Here is an 18,309-nt window from a genome sequence, read left to right on the forward strand (position 1 = left end):
CCCTTTGACCCCAGTCAACACCTGTGCAGTTGAACTGTGTCAGAACCCACTGCACCCTGGGAAGTAGATTTCCTTCCCCGAACCTCTGGCTTTTTTGTCTGAGCCCCTGTTGAGCACCAGCTACTGACCAACTGGACCGTGATTTCCTGATGTATGTTTCCACCCCCATCTCACCTGTCTGCCTACCCCCATGTCTTCTGAAAGAAATCTGACGTACAAGCCATCCATATAATTTAAAATGATCTAGAAGCCATATTTTTTAAAAGGAAAAAGAAACAGGTGAAATTACTTTCCATAATATACTTTATTGAACACCCTATGTCCAAAAGTGTTAGCATTTCAAAATGTAATTAATACTTTTTTAAATATCAGGGAAAGTTTACATTCCTGTTTTCATACTAAAACTTCATAATCTAGCCTGTATTTTATACACATCTGCAGTGAGACCTTGCTTCCCGCGGGCTGCTCCCAGCCTCAGCGTGTCAGTGATCCTAGAGCAGGCTCCTTCCAGGAGTCCTGTGACTTCTCTGATGGGCGACCTTGGATAGAGGACTGTACAAAGTATCTGTTGCTACATAACAAATTACACCAATATTTAGTGGCTAAAAACAACACACGTTTATTCTCTCGCAGTTTCTGCAGGTCAGGATTTAGGTGTAGTTTAGCTCAACCGTCTGCTTCAAGATCTCTCACAAAGCAGAAATCAGAGTGCCAGCCGGGGCTGTGGTCTCATCGGAGGCCACGGGCCAGCTCAGAGTCTGTGGTTTCTTTTGTTGAGGGATAAGAAAGCAAAGGGTTCTGAGAAGTCCTGCCAACATCTTAATATGACTCTGAAATCACCCACCTGTGGATCTCAGCGCATTTGATATTAAAGGTAAAATACAACCCTTACCCCTCCCCCCCGCAAAAATGTTTTAAATAATTGGGAAAAATGTATTTCTTCCTTGGTCAATGTATGTATATTGTATGTGTTACAATAATCCTCTACCTGACTTAGAGTTTGAATTTCTAGAGTGTACAATCTTAAGAATAAAATCAATATGAAGAAACAATGAGGATTGATACCAAATCTTATACTTTTTATTGCATAATTTAAGACCTGCCTTAGGGCTGATAATTTTTTTATGTTGCACTTTTCACTTAAGCCCTTAATTTTGTACCAATTTTCCAGAAGTGTTTGGTAGGGTAATCTAAATGTGCTAAGAAGTCAGCTTTAGAGAGTAGGCAGGTCTTAAAAAACTCGGAGAAGAAGTAAACCCTTGCTTTGGAAAAGCTAGTACTGAGTCAGAAGGTGCAATAAATTGCTCTGACGGAGCCTCTCCCTTGTGGCCTCAGGTCAGAATAGTCCCCTGTGTTTTTATTCATCGTTGCTGTGTCTGCTTCATCATCGCTGCCAATATGAAGTATGCAAATAAATACTCTACCTAAAGAACGTTCCTCTCATTTCCCTTCTGCACCACACAGGTTATAAAAGGAGGAAAATGAGGTAAGTAAGCTTTCTTGGCACTGTTTCCCTAGGGAAGTCCATATAATGTAATTTACAGGCTCAGCCAGGAGGTGGCAGTCGTGACCAATGAGAAAACCCTGACCCTTTGCCCCAGCGGATGCTTCCTGGATCTAATCTGATGCTTATGAAAGCGATTTCCTTCTTACAAAAACACCAGCCCCAAACAGAAACGAACCTCATCCTGCAGATAAAGAATGTTTGTGCCTTACAAGTTGTCAGACCGTCTTAGCTGTAGCCAGACCTTCAGTAAGTATTTTCCCAGCAGTGAGAGGAACTGCGGGCTAGGGGACGGGAGTGGACACTTCATCCCCCGACACTGAAGCCTTGCACCTTATCACGTCCCAGCTCCAGGAAGGCTGAACCCGCGGGGGATTCTGCAGGAAATGACTAGAAGCTGAATAGCTGTTCTGTTGAGTTAAGAGGGCTGTTCCCAAGTCCCGAGTCACTCAAACCAAGTGCTTCTACCAGCGACGCCCAAGTGTCTCCCTCACGCAGACACAGTCCGATGGCCTTTCCCGAGAGGTGTTTAACTGAATGGGCGTTATGGCCACCTTTTAAACTATGGGACTAGGGTGCCTGCTCAGACAGGGAAGGGTTCTGGGGGATTGGGGAAGGCCACTCCAGGAGCCCGGACCTGACCCCGAGCACAGTGGGCAGTCAGAGGTTTTAAGCAGGGGGATGAGAGGGCTGATGGAAGGGAATGTAGACTTGGTGATGGAGAGAAAACGGAGGGCGTTCTCCTCTGTCCTGAACCCCAGCATCCATTCATGGTACTTCTCACAACATACTGTGCAGACCGGCAGTGTGCCTCAGGCTCCTCCCTCTCTGCGTCTGTGGAGGGGACGCAGCCCCCAGCCCCACCGAGTCCTCAGCAAGACAAGTGATGGCAGAGTAGCTTGCGGGCTGTGGCATCAGTGGGACGCGGCTTCCGGACTTGGAGAAGCAGCATAAGCTCTCCAACCTGTGCTTTGACCTCACAGGTGACATGACTGCGGTGAGGGTGAAATGAGATCCTGGGGGTAAGTCCTTAGGAGAGCGCTGAGCTGGATAGAGCCCCCGGGAAACTGATTCCCATGGACAGACTTGCCCTGGGAAGAGGTCGTGAAACAGAGCAAACTCACCAGGAGATGCTGAGCGAGCGCTGGAGCTCATCACACCCATGGCCCCCAGGTGCACACACGCGCGTGCACACACACACACTCAGGCATGGAGGGCTCCTCCTCCACCCGACTCCCACCCCCGAAGCTGAGAGGCTCTTCTCTGCTCCAGCCAAGATGCCCTGGGGGGTTCCCTTTTCCGTCTGCATGCAAGTGCATCCGAAGGGCCCACCCGGGGTTCAGCCCCCAGGACTCTGCGCCCCTGGGATGGCCCTGACTCTGGCCCGCCACCATCCAGGGCTCACCCTGACCAGCCCTCTTTCACTGCACCGGAGTGCTGATGGGTAACTGGTAATCACACCTCTTCGCCCCCGAGCGAGGGCTCGCTCCAGCCCCAGGTGTTGCTTGTAGGTGAACCAGGTGTGCTGCTCACCACGTGCTGCCTCTCCCCACCTGGCATCTTGTGAGAACTTGCCCTATTTCCCGGCTGCCAGTGAGCTCAGGCTCCACCCAGATCCATTTCAAATGCCTTCCTTCGCAGGCCACGTGGGGCAGGTGCCAAATGGGTCAGCCTTTGGTGCCCAAGCTTCCAAAGCTCTGAAAAGGGGTCTTCCAGGAGGCAGGAGGCCCCTGCTGGGCCCAGGCTCTTCTGATGTACCTGGATTCCCATAACAAAACCTGTGAGGCCCCAGCTTACTGCGTCCTATGCCCCAGATGTGGTTTTGAAAGTTGGTTTGGAATGTATTTTCCCAGCAAAACAAGGAGGCTTGGACCTGGGAGTCAGGGAAAGCCTGATGGTAAGTTTAGGGGGGACTGGACCAAGGCCAGATTTGGGGGAGAACTGACAAGAAGGGCCAAGGAACAGAGTGGGCCTGGGGAAGGTGTACAGAAGCCAGAGGAGATGATGGAGGATTTGGGAAGACACTCAGGAGTTTGGACTTACTCTGAGGGCAACAGGGCACCATGAAAACATTTTACGCAGGGAGGCCACCTGATCACAAAGGGGGAACCCTTCTCCCCGTGGGGAGTTGGGACGTGGCTGTAACTCAGCAGAGGGGCAGGGTACTCATGAAGGCTCACCCCACGGTGCACAGGGAGGGACACCCTGAGAATTTCAGCTTCAGTTGAGGAGTGAGAGGGAGAGAGGGGTTGTTTGTTCAAAAGGCCAACAGGCCACCAAATCTGAGATCAGGGGCTAGTTTTAGATGGAAGGCAGGTGGACATAAACTGGGGGATGCCTGCCTTCTGCCCTTTTAGAAATGCTATTTCCTCCCAGCCTGGAAACTTCCATCAACTCAGATACAGCAACTGAACGGCAGCGCCAGGACTACAGGAATCGTACAAAACGGAAAGAATGATCTGTTTTATGGGAAGCCTTTGTTATCTCTAAACTTAGGACGAGGCCAAAGTCCAGCGCCCTTCAAGCCAGAACAGACTGATTTCTCTTTGTGCCCAGATTTGGACAGCACGAAACTTGAGGCTGGAGGGGAGTCATTTAAAGTTGAAATATTTTTATGATATAATAGTGTTTTACTAAAAGGAAAGATAGTATAAATACATATACACCTGCAGCACTGATGATAAGGTTAAATTTTTCTATATAAATACACTAATAAACAAATCCATGAGTACAAACCAAGGACCCACATGTCCTTAAGCACGGGTCAGTCAGTGCACGAGCAGGAACACTTTTATCAAAGCCACGTCAGATCTGCACCAATGACTGTTCTCTCCAAAGGGCACGTTTTATAACACGAGTATTTTATAGCTCTGTGTTTATTTCATTTATATATAAATTTCATCTATTGATTTATTTTTCCACCTTTTACATATTTTATATCTATTTTTTATTTGTTTGTTTATTTTAGACAAAAGCCAGGATTAACAAAAACTTAACCAAAAATACACCCAGAGACATAGCCATGGTATTGGAAACTCCCCTCCCAAAAGCAAAAGAGTTTCTTAGCTGAATTATAAAATTCCACTGGTAGGCTTCCACGAGATTTTGAAAATGGTTTAATGGCAAGATGGCTCACATACTTCTCCATGAATATATTAGACACAGACTGATAACCACTGAAGCATAAGTACTACCGTATTTCTTGGTATCTGAGGCTCCACTGGTGTGAGACATGGCGATACTTAACGAAGCACTCGGCAAGGGAAAGTGCTGACAGCTAACTGACTAGGTGTGTCACCGAGCTTTCTGAAACACTTAGGATTTTTACTTTAAACACGTTAGAAGAGATCTTTTAGATCTACTTGAACACAGACCGTTTTAAATCTCATACCACTCTCCTGCAGGCACGAAAGGGAAATGTAGGCTCCATGGCTTGGTGAAGGTGTACCTAGAGCTTTTCCACACGCAGAATCTGCCTCTCTGGAATCACTCTTTGATGCAGGACCTTTGGAATCCTTGTCTTCCATCCACCACTGACCCATGAGTTTCAGGAGAGTTTGGGTAAGGCCGTATTTCTTTGAAAAGTGGTCCACAATTGTCTTCGGGATTTTCCTCCGAGCCTCTGACACCCGTTCTCTAAGCTTTGATGCCCATACAGTGGCAGCGACCCGGTGACACGCAGCTGCCTAGTGGGCAGCTAGAGGAAGACCTGGAGATTTCAGAATCGGGGAAGCACAGACAGTGTTCCTCCTAGAAATCAATGAAATGGGTACTATGGACTGAACTTTGTGTCCCCCTAGAATTCAGATGTAGAAATGCTCACCCCCCATGTGCTGGTATTAGGGGGTGGGGCCTTTGGGAGGGAGGGGACCGGGTCATAAAGGTGGACCCCAGAGAGCGCCCCGCCCCTTTGTGCATGCCAGGAGAAAATGAGAAGTCTGTGGCCCGGAAGGGGTCCCTTGCCCGACCCTGTTAGCTCCCTGAGCTCCGTCCTTCAGCCCCCAGACCTGCGAGGAGTACATTTCTGATGTTTGTAAGCCACGCAGTCTCTGGCACTTTGTTACAGCAGCCGGAACTGCCTGGGACGTGGGATCACTCGAATTTAACACGTGCTCTTGTTGTCTCCCGTCTCCACTTCCCCCACCCAGAATCAGAGGGGGTTGTGTGTGTGTGTGTGTGTGTGTAAAAATAACTTGGGGAGAAGGAGGAAAATCTGACACCCGTAAAAAAAAAGTAGGAAAGACCACGTTCAAAAAAAGCATGGCAAACTCATGATCTGGGATGATCGTGGCTGTCAACCCTCCAGAATGCACCCAGCTAGTCCACAGCGTGAACCAGCCGTGCGGGAAGCCAGCCTTGTGGGTTAGGGAGCCAGGCTGTGGGGAGAGGCGGGGAGGCTCACCAGACAGAACAGCACGGGCTTGGGGCAGGCGTGGGAGGCATGGGTGGTGGTTTTCTCCTAAGTCGCCCTGTGACCATCCTCTCTGAGCTCCAGGCTGCTCATCAGCAAAAAGGATGATTACAGTCCAGAGTGTCAAACAGAATAAATAAAGCAACCTATGGAAATGCTATTCATAAAAGCCAAACACGTTTTGGACCCCCCCATGTATCCATGCCTCAATTTACAGCCCCCAAGCTCACCCCAAAGGCTGAAAATAAATCAGAAAACTCAGAAAATTTAAAAAAAAAAAAAAAAACCCAGAGAAACAAAGTGAGAACAAGAGCATGTTCTTGTCTATATTTCAGAGTTTCCTGAGAAGGGGACAATTTCTCCTGAAAAATTATTTTTCACCAACATATAAAAATAACATCTTAAGATTGGGGAGCAATTTTTTCTGCATTCTATTACAAAGAGTGATCTTTTTAGAATAATATGTTAATGACTCAAGTCTGCAGAGTTCCACTCTGCCCTTTGGTGTCCATGGACGGAGTCAGAGAGACTCTTTCCGGGCAGAGGCAAGCCCAGCCCTGGGTAGACAGCCAGCGATGACACAGCCGGAGCCCAGGGCGAGCAGCCCAGATGGGCTCCCCCGCACCTCGTGGGGCACACCTGCTACAGCATCCTCCCGCCCATGAGGTGACAGGCCCCAGCACAGGGCATGCAAATGCCAACCTCTGCCTTCCAGGAATCCCACAAACCTCCTTCCCTAGGGTTGGTTCCAGTCAAAGGTGGGGCTTGGCGGCCGTGGGCAGGAAGCCCGAAATGTAATCCCACACCCAGAAGCAATTTTCTTTCCCGGCTCTGGGAGATCAATTAACCACTTGGCCCTGGTTTCCCATCTCTACAATGAGAACAATGGTCTCATCAGAAACGTGGCTGCTTTGTTCCCTCTAATGGGTGGGCCGAAGAGGGACTGCAGCACGACTGTGAGTGGCTCCCAGCCCAGCCACCCAGTGAATCACGTTCCTGGAAGCCTAGCTCGACCCCCACTCAAGGTCATTTATATATGGAGCGTAATCTTCTCTTTCTTTCTCTCCTGTTCTTGGTCTGTGCAGCTCATTTCCCCTCTGCTCTCCTTTCCGCTGGGCGTCTGCCCTTTCCCCACCATCACCACGGCACCGCATCCCACCCCATTCCTACTTGGGAGCCCCAGGCAAAGACCCAGGACTCAGGTGGTCTGGCTAGTTCTAAGACCCGATCTGCGTCAGCCCAGGTCTCCCTGAAGGCCAGGTGCCACCTGCAGTGGTTTGTTGGGGAAGAAGGTTCCAGAGCAGGAGCGAGGGAAGGAGGAAAAGTCGACACAGAGATGTGTCCTCACCCACCACGGTGGGTACCTGGAAGGAGACGCGTATACACTGCATCTCAGAACCATCTGCCTGCAGGATGAGAGGCGGGAGTGTTTATCCCCTGGCCCCTGCCCGGGCCCCACTGGCCCTCATTTCCAGGTTGAGTGTATTTGAGTGTTGGGAGCGGGGCTGAAGGCGTCCCTCCCCAGGGTTTAGGAGAAACATGGTGGAAGCCGTCAACAGCCCCAGTTGAGACAGGAGACATGTGCAACCCAAAGCATCCTGATTGATGGCGTGTGGATGTAGCACCTAAACAGCCCAGCAGAGAAGGGGACATCATGAGAGGAGGGTCGCCTCCATTGGACAGGACCGCCCTGCAATTAACAACAAGTAATTGGAGCCCCTTGAAGACCAAGAGTCTAAGCCTCTGATGACAGAAGTAAATTTTCTGTGAGCACAGGCAGACAGCCAGGAAATCTCAACAAAATCTCGTTTTCGTAGACACACTATCATCTGGCTCATGGCAGATGTCTGTCATCTGTCTATATACCTAATCCATCCTACAAAGGAAAATGTCAAGATGGAGCTGAGGGCACGGAATTTTCTGACTAATCGTAACCCCCCAGGGGCCTCACCGCCTCTTACAGTCTCAGCCGTCACCTGGAAGCAGATGAGGCTGGTCTCCACGTCTCTGGTCCAGACCCTTCTCCTGCGGTCCCACCCACACCTGCAGTGACAGACCAGACCCCTCCTTGCAGGTGCCTTGGAGGCACTGTCAGCGCTACACATCTAAAACAAAACTCATCCCCCACCCCCAGCCACGGGAAATCTCTTCTTTGTCCTGACCTCCTGCCTCCCCAAGGCCCTGCCCTCTTCCAGGCCTCCCTCGTCATGACCCGAGAGGAGCCACCTCCCACTTCCCTGACTCCGGATCCAATTGGCAGTGGCCTCTGAAGTGGCCCCGGTCGGTGGGCTCCGTGGCACTCCTGCTGCCCCCACCGCCGTCGGGGCCTCTCTTCCTCTGCGCGAGGGGCGCCAACAGCCACCCCTGCACCTCGCACCTCCGGGCCCCGCTGCCCCAGTGCAGCCCACACGTGGGTCTCCAGGCCCACACAGCTTCCACTGCTCCCGCCACCCGCTAAATGCAGACTTCCTGTCCTGTGACTCAAGTCCTCTGTAACTGGGCTACACTGTCCTCTGCAGAGTCAAACAGCCACCCCTGCCTGTTCCACCAACGCACCGCTGTAGAAAATCGCTCCCAGCTCACTCCGTCAGTAGCACTGAGGGAAATCGCTGGCCCGGCGGAGAGGCTGTAGCTCTTTCCGGATAGCTGGTTGTCTCTCCGTCCCCGCCTCCTTCTGTTCCCCTCCCAACACACACAAAAAGATTACCCCTTTAAATCTGAAAGGACACTTATCGGAAATAATCAGCAAAATTCTAGGATGTAAAGATATCCTACAAGGAGCAAGGGGTGGGGTGGGGATGAAGCATACGGAAAATACAGAAATCCTGCATCGTAACCAGCTCACACCCAGAGAGGCGTCCGTGACACAGCTCTCCCGCCGAAGGATAAACGGGCTACAATGAGAGATTTCCCTGAGGCTGTCCAAAGACAAGTAGGATTCGGTTTCAAGGTCAACAGGTCTCCAGACAGAAGTCTGTGTGCCTGAAAATTATGAGAATCCTCTTCCTTGACACCAAAGAGTTAAACAGAAAAATGTACATGGAGACAGTTCTGAGCGGAAAGGAGGCAGGGAAGAGAATGCGGCCCATTTCCTCTGTCGGTCAAAAAGAAAAAAAAATGTTTAAATCAAGCAATGGGAAGACCTTGTGATCAGATACTGTGCTGCGTGTCAGCTGGTGAGCTATTAATACACGGCCCAGCCTGGAGCTTGACTGACCACGGAGATCCTTCCAGCCTCCTTGCAATGACTCTTGTAGGAACAATGCTGAAAACAGTGCGTGTGTGTGTGTGTGTGTGTGTGTGCATGTGAGTGTATGCATGTGTATTTGCACATGTGTGTGCGTGTGTTTTTGTGCATGTGTGACTGTGTGTGCATGTGGGGGGGTGCATGTGCGTGCACGTGAGTCTGTATCTCAGGAGGAGCCAGCACAGGCTGCTTGGAGGAGAGCTGCCCAAGGCAAGTCTGAGTCAGTGGGAGAGTCAAAGAGGAAAGAGCAGACAGAAGAAAAATTTTTTCCTCTCCTTTCATCCTCATTTTACTCCTAAGTGCAGGAGCCTTTAAAGTTGAATCCCAGAACACAGTATTCCTTAACTTGCATTCAGTTGACACTGAATCCCCTGGGCCCCCCAGAGATGCGGAATCCCCTCCTCTCCACTCCCCTCCCCCACAGAGAATTCACAGTGCACCCCACAGCCCCACCCACTCTCCTTCTGCACATCCACATCCAACTGTCCCTCCTCTCTTCACTATGGTTACCGCAGCCTCCACCCTCAACTTCCCTAAGTCAAAAATTGGCAAAGAACCCAAGGAAATGAGTGCCCTGCCAATGAACTGAAGTTTTGCTCAGCGCTGTTTGGATAATAGCATCCTAACAGAATACCTGGAAATTACAGAATATATTCACTAAATGTAGCTACCAGTTCATGTGGACTTGAAATGTCTTGGGAGTCCCAACAAAGATTTTTCTGGGGACAGAGAGCCAAGCAGTGCCTAGATCCTGTGCAGGAATTAGATTTCATTTCAGAGATCACTTGCTACACTGTAGTAAGACTGTTTCAGGGGCTGAATCAGAATCACAAACTCAAGGGCAATTGCTCCAGAGTTAGGATTTAACATCCTGGCAAAGACCTCAGGGAATGGACAAATTCTCTGCTGGAGAAACTGATGGGCAATGCTGGGTGAAGCAGAAAAGCCCAGGCGGCCCCGGCAGGTGGCTGAGGAAGGGACAGAGAGGCAGCAGGTGTGCTGGGATGGACACAGTAGATGGGGCAGAAGACCCACCAGAAGAGGACGCTCACAGGAGGCCCAAGGCCGCGGGGGGTGTGCTGGGAAGGGGGCACCAGCCTCCCAAGATGCTCAGGATGGCTCTGCTCTGCTGATCATAGGCCAGGTGGTCACAGAGCAGGGCTCATGAATATCCGTGGTCAGAATGAGGAGGAAGCCCAGAGCACTGGCAGCCAGGAGGCTGCGTTTAACCACCAGAAGCCACGGGGCTGCTATGACCCTACTGACTGGTGAGGTCACAGAGGCAGCCACAGAGGCCTGACCACCAGGGAAATGCAGACACGGCTAACAGGGCACGGTGTTCCCAAGGGAGACGAAATCAACGGGCGGCTAAGAAGCGAGCCGAGTAACGCCTACAACAGCACCAAAGGCAACCATGGAGGACCAGGAGGCTGCGGGGCCGCCCCCAGTGAAATGCCATGGCTTCGTGTTTGGTTTCTAGATTCCTGCCAGTTTTCAGATTTGGAACCAATTGGCTAAAGAGGCAGAACCTGCAACATCACGGCAAGTTTACTGGGACAGTGGGTGCGTTTGTTTCCTGAAGTCCCAGAAGTAGGGGGCCAACAACAGGAGAATGGATTCTCCCACAATCTGGGAGGCCAGAAGTCTGAAATCAAGGTGTTGGCAGGGCCAGGCTCCCTCCCAAACCTGGAGGCGACCCTTCCTTGCCTCTTGCGAGCCTCTGGTGGTTTTCCAGCCACCTTTGTCATTCCTTGGCTTGGAAATGCATCACTCCAATCCTCCGTCTCCATGCGGACTTCTCCTTGTGTCTTCACATCATCTTTCTTCTGCACATGTCTGTCCCTGTGTTCAAACTGCCCCATTTTATAATGACTCCAGTTACATTAGATTAGGGTCCACCCTAAGGAACTGAATCCATCCAAATGTAGTTAAGTTTGCAAGGATTCTATTTCCAAACAATGTCACATTCACAGGTATGGGGGTTAGGACTTCAACATATCTTGTTTTGGTGGGGGTACGCAACTCAAATCATAATAACAGAACCCCCATGGTCCTCAGTGGCTAATCACTGAGGAAAGGGAAATACCTAGACAATTCAGGGACTATTGCGTTCAGGCTGACATTGACACCTGGAGACCCTAAGTGTCATCATGGCCCCCTTGCTGGAGCGAGGGCCTGCAGAGCCGGGCAGTAAGTGGAGTCCTGGTTAATGTCCAGCTCACAGTGGTCCTGCTGGTTCCACTGACATGCCTGTGGCCATCCCCTTGCTCTCTGATTGCATAATTGTAATGGATAGACTTGGCGGTTCCACCAGCTTCAACACTGGGTCCCTGGCCTTGGGGATAAATGCCATCATAGTGGAGAACCCCAAATAGAAACCTCTGGAAATACCCACTAGCCATCAGGGCAGTAAATCAAAACCAATACTGCGTTCTGAGTGGGATGGCAGAAATTTGTACCCCACCAAAGACCTCAGGGGTGCAAACTGCTGGTACCCATCCTATGTACATTTAATTTACTGGTTTGGTCCCTGCAGAAACTGAGTAGATGTGAGGGAATGAATATAATGTACAACAAATTAAACATTAAACAAATAGGAGCCCTGATCGCAGGTGCTGTGTTGGATCTGGTCCATGGCATACAATCATCGAGCTGGCAGATGAATTATTTTCAATTCCAATGAACAAAAAGGATTAGAAACAGTTTGCATTCATGTGGGATGGAAAACAGTATTCAATTAGCGCTTTGCCTCTTGCCTTTTGAACTCTCCTACCTTTGTAAAATATGATGATATGTGGACCATGTGAACAACCTACAGAACATCATGGTGATTGGACAGAAGAAGTAACATTGGCCAGTTCACTGAGACCTTGGTAAAATGCATGCACTAAGGCAGAGGGTCGATAAACCCTATGAAGATTCAGGAACTTACATTTCAATAAAGTTTTTAGGAGTCCAGTGGCTAGGGAATTCCTGAATGCTGTCTCCAAAGTAAAATACACATTTCTACATCTTGCATCCCCTCTCACAGAAGAGGAAGCACAGAGCCAGGTGTACCTCATTTGATTCTGAAGGCAAAACACTCTACACCTAGACATACTGCTCCAGCCCACAGCCTGGGTGGCACAGGAGGATGTTAACTCTCAGTGGAGCCTGCAGGAGGTCCAAACTGCCATGCAAGCACACCCACCACGGGAGCCATGTGATCTGGTGGACCCACGAGGTTGGAGGCGTCAGTGACGGGACAAGATGCATCCTAAGATGGAAACGGTACATCTGAGATCAAACCTGGGCAGCACCACAGAGCACAAGTGAGTTGCATGAGCTGCTAGCCCAGGCCCCGCTGCGTGAACTCATTTACAAGGCCAGTGGGGCTCCTGCTGCCTCTGCATGTCCAGCCAGCACAGAGGCCTCCTCAGGAGGGGTCGGAGCTACATCCCACTCTTTCCCAGCCCCCACTGGCTTCCTCCCCGTATTAGCCTCCTGTGGCTGCTGTAACAGATCACCACAAACTCAGTATCTAGACCAGCACAAACTAGCATCTTACAGTCTGGAGGTCAGAGGTCTGAAATAGACCATCAGGGCTGCATTCCTTCTGAAGGCTCGGAGGGAGAAGCCATCCCCCGCCTCTTCCAGCTTCTGAGGCCACCCACATTCTTTCCTCACGTCACTCGCATCCCTGTTCCCATCATCACAGCTCCTTCTCCCGCTCTGCCCCTCTGTTCCCCTCTTACACCGTAAGATCCTGTGATCACAGTGAGCCCCCCAGACGAGCTAGGAAACTCTCCCCATCTCAAGACCCTTAACATAATCACTTCTCCCATGTCTTCTGGGTCATGCATAGTAACATCTTCACAAGTTCTGGGAACCAGGACATGGACATCTGTGTGGCATTACTCAGCCTCCCCATGCCCCACTTCCCCTAGATGCTCCCTGAAGACGTTTCTTGCACATCTAATCTTGTCTCAGTGTCTGCCTCTTGGAGAATCTGAGCTGGCACCTGCGTCGCCCACGAGTTCCCCTTAGATCCAGGCAGGCCGGGTCCTGGGCCAGCTCCCACGTCTCAGGGGCCCATGCAGGGGCACCTTCTCCAACTCTGTAAATTCCCCTCTGGTGCGTGGGGTTGGTCAGGCTGACGGCACCACCCAGGCAGGGTTCCTGGGCCTGTCTGAGACCTGGTGGGCACCAGTCCCCATCTCCCCTTTGGAACACTCTCCACCCCTCCACCCCATGCGTGAGTTTGAACAGATGCTCTGAAGGGCTCTTAGACTTGTGCCTAGGGGTTGTCCTGGGCACCCCCATCAGGCCCCACTTCCAGGAGGGAACCCCCACCTGAGCAGAATCCTCCAGCTGGCTTCTGTGGTATTGCTTCCAGATGGCATGAGATGGGGCCTGCAGGGTACCGCTCAGGTGCGTGGTAGACAACACTCACATCACATTTAGGATGAGTCCTATGCTCTGGGCAGACAACGACCTTTCATAGACCCTTGGCTTAAGCAACATTGGTGGCCCACACAACAGCTCTCCCCACCCCTGCTCATGTCAGGCAGTTTCCTGGGGGCTCTGGAAAGGCCCTTGGAGGGCTTTCCAGCCATCACTCTGCCTTGCCAATGGGCCGCTCCAATCCAGGCCCACTCCTGACTTCATCGATATGAAGATGTCACACTCTGCAGGGGCTCAGGTTGTGCCGGGGGAGGGCTGGGCGTTCCCTGCTGAATGGGACTCTCTGGTTGCTGCACCCAGGGCCCCTGGTCTATCCTTTGCATTGGTGGTGACATGTGGAAGGTGGGCTGGGGTCAACATAGAAAGAGAACACACTCTAAGAACGCAGGATTATAGTCTGAAGAGTTGAGAGAAGATGTCATTGAAAGATGTGCTCTTCTGCCCTTATTCTATAACATTCACTGCTTTTTGAGCAGTAATAAATATTTCATTTTTCACCATACATAGTTGCAAATTTTTTTCTTGTGATAAGACCTTTCAAGATCCACTCTCCTGACTACTTTCAAGTATGCAATACAGTATTACTAACTAGAGCCACATGCTGTGTGTTACATCCTCAGGACTTACTCATTTTATAACTGGAAATCTGTGGCTTTTGAACCCCTCCACTATAAAACTCAGAATGATGCATTTCATAACCAGAGGAAGAATCATTGGTCACATTTTTTGCCTGCTCTCAGTAAGACCTGGGACTGTGACCTTCATCAACAGAGCACAGTAACAACTTCGAGAGTCAGCAGAAGCCAGTACACACCAGACGAGGCAGCCTTGTGAGTGGTCCTGTAACTGCCATTAAACACATGGTACTGGGAGTTTGGAATTAACATATATGCACTACTATATATAAAAGAGATGAACAACAAGGACCCATTGTACAGCACAGGGAGCTGTACCCAGTATCTTGTAATAACCTATAATGGAAAAGAATCTGAAAAAGAGTATGTATGTATATGTATAAGTGAATCACTTGGTTGTACACCTGAAACTAACACAGCATTGTGAACCAACTATACCTCAATTTAAAAAGACACATAGCATTAAAGCCTGCAGAGGCAAGAGGATCTATGTCATTTCAATAAAGCAAGCTTGGAAGAGCCTCAGTACCGTGAAGTAGTAATCATGTTGCATGAAGGATGCACAGTTAGCCAAGATTTTTAACAAAAAAGAACCTGAAGACATAGTTCCTGGACCTGAACAGAAAGAAGTGGTACCTGGACACTAAGAAGAATCTTCGTAAAGGACAATAAATAAATATGTGAGCGCATCTTCTGTACCCAGAACACTAAGTCTATCAGTCAGTCCATCATGATGCCTCCCGGGGGCCCAAACATTTTGTAATCCACTTTTTAATGAAATTGTTTACGGTTAACAGGGGTGCCACAAAAGTAAGTGCCCCAGGCTTATCCACAACATTTACCGGGTTCTGACTTGAACAAGCATGGCACTGGATGTTGCAGACACAGGAAAGAAGGCAGCACAACTCCCAGACTGTCTTCCCGAGCTAAACTTGTGGCCGTGGGCTGGGGGCGGGGGTCCCGTGGTAGGGACACAGGTAGGGGAGCTGGACAGGGCACACCAGTTGGCCTCATCCGAAGAGCCACTAGCAGATGGACAAGTCTGTTTCAGGGCCACCCTGTGACTGCAAGCCCTTCCTCCTCTGATGAACTTTCTCTCTGCTCTGGGCCCCGGCCATCATAGCTTCTCGTCAGAGGTCAGTGGAAAGGTGGGAGAGCCCCGGGTGTGTCTGGGATACAGCCTGCTCTGCAGCCACTGAAAGCCAAGCTCCCTCCCCAAGACCTGTTCTCCTTCCAGAAGCGGGTGCAGTAATAAGGGCCTAATAAAAGAACGCTCTCCAACCACACATCATGGTTACAGAACTGCCTAGAAACAGAGGTTTTTCAGGAGAGGATCTGAAGGCACTGGGTTCTCCGGGATTTTTCGTTGGTTCCCGGTCGGAATCGGCTGGCGTCTCCCCTGACGTGGGATTTCCAGCCCACGTGTCATCCTTGGCTGCACAAGCCCCATGGAATTCTCATCACCGGGAGACGTGCAGGAAGCCCTGAGCGAGCGGCAGGGCTATATGAGGACATGGAGGCCTGATGAGAGCCTATTTTTACTTGAAGAATTGCCTCTCATTCCATTTCTCTGAGACACTTAGAGGAGAAAACTCATGGAGACCGTGCAGGGTGGTGGCTGCCAGGGGCAGGGGGAGGGGTGGGGAGTTGGTGTTAGGTTCCGACAGTCTCAGCCTCTCGGTCTCAGCGCAGGAAGAGGAAAAGCTTTCTGGAGATGGAGGGGGCGCTGGTGGCAAACAGTGAATTTATTTAATGCCACTGGACCGTCCACTTAAAGGGTTTCCGTGACAAACGCTATGCTGTACGTATTTGACCACAATGAAATACTCTGAGAGAAACAACAGGAATGAGGCCTGTGTTGCTACACATTACACCATGTTACACCATGGATGAACCTCGAACACATTATGCTATAAAAAAGAAGCCAGTCACAAAGGCCACTTAACTGTATGATTCCAATTATAGGAAACCTCCGGAACAGATACATCCGCAGGGACAGAAGGCAGATGGGTGGTTGCCGGGGCTGGAGGAGGGGAATGGGGGGAGCTGCTTCTAGGGTGATGAAAACGCTTTGGAACTAGGCAGGGTGGTGTCTGCACGACACTGAATGCGCTAGATGCCACTGAACGGTTACCGTAAAACGGTTTAGTTTATGTTATGTGAGTTTCATCCTCCATAGATCATTATAATAAAGTCCAACAAAAATTATCTATCAGGCTGCTGGGTGCTGGCGGGAATGCAAACACTCAGTGCTGGGAACCAGCCCCAAGTACCGGTGGCACTTGGCCCAGATGCTCCCTGACTCCCCACCTGTGGGCCCCAGCAGCTTTCCGGCCTCAGAGCCACTGGGCAGTGCTTTTTCCCCTTCTCCGTGGGCTGTCTGTGGTTATTAGATTCCGCGTCAGAGCAAGCCAGGCGGGGAAACAACATGGGCAACTGCTCAGTCCACAGTAGGCGGGTGGCCTCCGCTTCCCACCGGCTCACCCAGGGACTTGTCAAGGTCTTGCCAGCAGGGTGCAGGCACGCTGTGTGACCAGACAGGGACATGGGGACAGGAGAGAGTGCTGGGGGGGAGGGGGGGTGGGGGGATGGACCCTCTGGGGAGAGAGGGAGGCGGGGTCTGCGCTGGGGCCGGAGGAAGAAGCCAAGTTACTGAAGATGTTCTGTTGTTTAGGGAGTGCAGTCAAAAAGTGCAATCAAAACAAACAAACAAACAAAAACAATCTTTAGGTGCAGGAGACACTGAATGCTCAGAAAAGGAGGTGATGAAGGACCAGGTGCCAGAGGAGGTGGGCAGGAGGGCACCCGGCTCAGGGGAGAGAAGCGGAGAGAGTGGGGCGGGTGGAGGATGTCAAGGGTGGAGGGTGGGAACTTCAGGGAGCACAGAGCAGATGGCCTTAATCTTCCAAGTGGGAAAGGAGGCCCGGGAATTTGGCCCGGGTGGGGCTGGGGGAGGACTGAACCGGAGAGGGGACAAGTCCCAGTGGCGGGAGGGGTCCGGGGGAGGGCATCCCGGGTAAGCTGCAGCATGTTTCCCAAGCTTGCCTCCTGAGAAGAATCCCCAGAAGGGACGTCAAGATGCAGATGCCCCGACTCCTCCCCAGAACTGAGACGAGACCAGAACTCTGCACTGTTAGGACAGCCTGAGTGTACACTTCACAGCAGGCAAGTCTGGAGAAACGGTGGGTTGAGCATGGAGAGCCCAGGAGAGGCCGCAGAACATGAAATTTAGGGGAATCCTCAGTGTCCTTTTCACCTCAAAATACTAACCCCCAGAAGCCCTTTGAGAGAAAACTGATGGTGGGGGTGAGCCCTGTGAGTGGGCTCCATCCAGGAGGGTGCGCTTCCCTGGGGGGTGTGGAGTCTACCCAGGGGGTGGGCGCTACCCAGTGGGTGGGATCCATCCAGAAGGGTGGGGGTCTTTCTAGGAAGGTGGGGTCTACCCGGGGGGTGGGGTCCTTCCAGGTGGGGGGGGTCTACCCAAGGGGTGTGCTCTACATAGGAGGGTGGGGTCACCCAGGAGGGCGCGGTGGGAGGTCCTGGGCGTGGGAGATGACTGCCAGCACAGTTGAAACACTTGACCTTGGACCCACACTTGGCAGAGACGGAGAGTGAAGAGAGGGCTGATAGGCTGGGAGAGGAAACTTGGAGGGAACAGAGGTCAGTGAGGGTGAGGAAACGGGAGGGTCTGAGTAGGAGGTGGGAGTTCAGGGTGAGCCATCTCCGAGCTGGAGTGGGGGCAACACTGCTCAGCTGGGAGAGGCTGTTCCCAGGTCACCCAGCCATCCAAGGTGGTTCTCCTGAGGCAGCAGCTTTACCCAGATATTTGGGAAGGAAATTATTTTTATATTATACTAAATACATTCCATTAATTCACATGAAATTGTAAGATTTTTTATTTATTAAAAGAAAAAAGACTTCAAAAGCCTTTCTGCTGCCTGCTTCAGGCTCCACGCCCGGGGTTCATGTCCCTCTGAGGCCTGGGGATGTGAGTGGGAGAGTCCGGGAAGCCCTGCTGGGGGATCTGTACCAGAAAAGCAGACGTTCCAAGTCTAGTACTGAAAGGGGA

At 51.1% G+C, this 18,309-nt stretch overlaps 1 long non-coding RNA gene across 1 annotated transcript; it reads left to right on the forward strand.

The window, feature by feature from the left end:
- Window positions 1–3,247: 3,247 nt before the first annotated feature.
- On the forward strand, window positions 3,248–16,379 carry LOC116658181. Its single transcript, XR_004313390.1, has 3 exons — window positions 3,248–3,258; window positions 8,562–8,564; window positions 16,206–16,379. It is a non-coding gene; the product is annotated as an uncharacterized LOC116658181 (long non-coding RNA).
- Window positions 16,380–18,309: the final 1,930 nt, after the last annotated feature.

The sequence above is a fragment of the Camelus ferus genome, chromosome 20 (assembly GCF_009834535.1).
Source record: "Camelus ferus isolate YT-003-E chromosome 20, BCGSAC_Cfer_1.0, whole genome shotgun sequence".
Taxonomy (NCBI): domain Eukaryota; kingdom Metazoa; phylum Chordata; class Mammalia; order Artiodactyla; family Camelidae; genus Camelus; species Camelus ferus.